Source organism: Solanum lycopersicum, chromosome 11 (assembly GCF_036512215.1).
Source record: "Solanum lycopersicum chromosome 11, SLM_r2.1".
NCBI classification, from domain to species: Eukaryota; Viridiplantae; Streptophyta; class Magnoliopsida; order Solanales; family Solanaceae; genus Solanum; species Solanum lycopersicum.
In genome coordinates, this window is record NC_090810.1 from 53,490,553 (window position 1) to 53,494,261 (window position 3,709).

The window sequence follows — 3,709 nt, forward strand, 5'->3', positions numbered from 1 at the left end:
TTTCGCGAGCCTGCCTGTGGGCATGGGCTTTTGAAAAATATATTTCAACGGATCCATACGAGAGATGAGATAAGTAGTGTAAGATGAAAGTTAATATTTCAACTTCTGTGCTACCCAAGTTAGGGCACAACACGTTCTTTCAAGAAGGGTATACTTTGCTTCGTAAATGGTAAATTTCTTGCTGAGGTAATAAATGGCCCGCTCTTTCTTCCTAGTGTCATCATGCTGACCCAGTACACAACCAAAAGAATTATCCAGTACTGACATATACAATATCAAAGGTCTTCCTGGCTCGGGAGGAACCAACACAGGGGGATTTGATAGGTAACTCTTAATTTTTTCAAAATCTTGTCGACATTCTTCGGTCCACTCGACTGTGGCATTCTTTTACAACAACTTAAATATAGGCTCACAAGTTGTTGTGAGTTGAGCAATGAATCTGCTGATGTAGTTTAACCTTCCTAGAAGGCTCAAAACCTCAGTTTTGTTCTTTGGAGGTGGCAATTCTTGGATTGCTTTAATTTTTGAAGGATCCAACTCGATACCTCTTCGACAGACTATAAACCCCAAAAGCTTCCCCGATGGTACTCCAAGTACACATTTTGCAGGATTAAGCTTGAGATTGTACCTGCGGAGCCTTTCGAAGAATCTCCTTAAGTCTTTCACATGATCTGACTGTTTTTTAGATTTAATGATAACATCATCCACATAAACTTCAATTTCTCTATGCATCATATCGTGAAACATGGTTGTCATTGCTCTTATATAAGTTGCCCCTGCATTTTTCAATCCAAAAGGCATAACACGATAACAATATGCACCCCATGGAGTGATAAAAGATGTTTTTTCTGCATCTTCATCATCCATAATAATCTGATGGTAGCCCGCACAACAATCCACAAAAGATGCAACCTCATGTTTAGCACAATTATCCAATAAAATATGGATGTTAGGCAAAGGAAAATCATCTTTTGGACTTGCCTTATTCAAATCACGATAATCAACACACATTCGAACTTTGCCGTCTTTCTTAAGGACAGGCACGATATTGGCTAACCAAGAAGGATATTGAGCTACTTGAATGACTTTGGCCTCAAGTTGTTTTGTGATCTCCTCTTTAATTATCACACTCATTTCGGTTTTCAGTTTTCTCAACTTCTGCTTTATCAGAGGAAAATTGGGATCAATTGGCAACTTGTGAACAACCATGTCTGTGCTTAATCCAGGCATGTCATCATAAGATGACGCAAAAACATCTTTGTAATCAAACAAGGCCTGGATTATATCGTCCTTTTGATGTCGAACATGTACACTTATCTTAGTCTCTTTAATAATTTCCTGATCCCCCAGATTTATCGTCTCAGTTTCACTCATGTTTGGATTTGACTTATTTTCAAAATGATTGAAATCCCTCCTTACTTCTTCAAATACTCTGTCTTCATCATGTTCGATTTCTTGACTTATTATTTCAATATTAGGTTGAAGATTAGATTGGATATTAAGATCTGGCGAAAAATTCTGCATGCATGTCATATCACTAGAATCGGCATTGAAAGAACTTTATAAAAGAAAACGAACAAATATATTAGACTGATATAAAGATGCAATTACATCCTATTGAAAAAGGAAATAGAATGTTTGAAATAAAACGACAAGATAAAATCCGAATTACAATCCTTGAATGAATCGGATGACAAAAGAAAAAACAAGACAGACTACCAAGACTCGTCTTTAACGGGGAGAGGGGTGGCCTCCCAATTGTTTAGATTGACATCAGGACCAATGAATTGCACATCTCTGTCGCTAGTGCCTTCTCCGAGTTCCACCATATCAACCTCGACAAATAAATCTTGAAAATAGTTGATCATTTCTTCGCTAACTTTCATCACTGGCTCTGGAAAAGATGATTGATACGATTCTGTTGCGCGGGCTTTGATGAAAGATTTGTAGATTGGTTGTATAGGCTTGGTAAGTGACCATACATCTCTCTTCTGCTTCTTTTCCTTCATTTTGTCCTCGACTCTAAGTTGGTAGCCTAAGCCAAAAGTACCGATGCTCTTTGGTAGACTCACAGGATAAGCTCTTCCTTGCAAGCAGATTCCTAAGCCTTTACCCGGCTCAAACCCATGTTTCAGCAATTCATTCACCACCATTACAGATGCGATGGGCATATTTGGTTTTGGAATGACACTCCCCTCGGGGACATGCTCAATAACCACTACCTCAGAAGATTGATAAACTAGTGCCTCATTCTCATTATCCGCATCGATAAAAGGGAAGGAAGAGTCTTTGTAGATTGACAAATCCCCCTCACCATGAACAATTACCTCTTGTCGGTCGTGTTCAAACTTAATCATTTGATGCAACGTTGAGGGGACTGCTCCAGTTCTATGCACCCATGGCCTCCCCAACAATAGATTGTAGGACGCGTTGATATCCAACACTTGAAAATTCAAAGCGAAATCCACAGGCCCTATGGTTAGTACGAGCTCTATCTCACCAATAACATCTGTTTTTGACCCATCAAAAGCTCTAACACATACATTTTTGGGTCGTACCCTTTCAGCACTAACATTCAATTTCTGTAGAGTTGATAAAGGACAAATATTTGCTCCAGATCCTCCATCAATTAGAACTCGAGTGACATATGAAAGCTCACACTTTACAGTGATATGTAGGCCTTGGTTATGTCCTGTACATTCTTTGGGTAGTTCATCATCTGAAAAGGTGATGCGGTTTACCTCAAATATTCTCCCAGTAATCTTCTCTAACTGACTCACTGTAACTTTACTAGGAACATGTGCTTCATTCAAAATTTTCATTACAGCCTTACGATGTTCATCAGAATGTATTAGCAAAGACAACAAAGAGATTTGGGCTGGAGTTTTTCTTAATTGTTCCACCACGGAGTAGTCTGATAGTTTCATCTTCCTTAGGAATTCCTCTGCCTGTCCTTCAGTGACCGAACTCTTTATTTGTATTTGGTCATTTTTTGTTTTCCTTAATTCCATCGGGACATAACATCTTCCTGAATGGGTTATTCCTCCCACTTCATCTATTTCTTTTCCCTTGTATGTCACGACAGTAGGCTCATAATTCCAAGGAACAGCTTTGGGGTTAGTCATTAGGAGCTGGGGTACTGGCCTGATAATCACAGGAGGAATATGGGCCCCTCGCACGATCAAGATAGGCTTGTTTGGCCCTTTTGGAACAAACGATTTTGCCTTACTCGGGCTTGCCCAAACATCTTCAAGGGCTCCTTTCACAGTTAAGATGGGTGTGTTTGATGGACTCAACTTTTCTAACACACTTTCCGCCCCTAAAGGCATCATTTTTGTTAAATCAACAACATTTGCTGACTTTTCAATGCCAGTTCCAACCCTAAGGATTGGCTTATACGGAGATGCAAAATCGTCATGACCCTTCATCATTTCTAGCATGTTTGTTTCAGTATGCCTCGGCAATGGATTTTGATTGATGTTGGGTCCACTCGGACTTTCAACTATAATTCGATTAGAAACGATCAAATCCTGAATGGCCCTTTTCAAATACCAACATCTCTCTATGTTGTGCCCTGGGGCATTAGGACAATATGCGCAATGTTGAGAATAATCCAAATTTCTCGGGGGAGGATTCGACATCTTTCTCTCAATAGGACTCAAAACATTCAACGTCCTTAATTTTTGAAACAAGCTAGCATACGACTCCC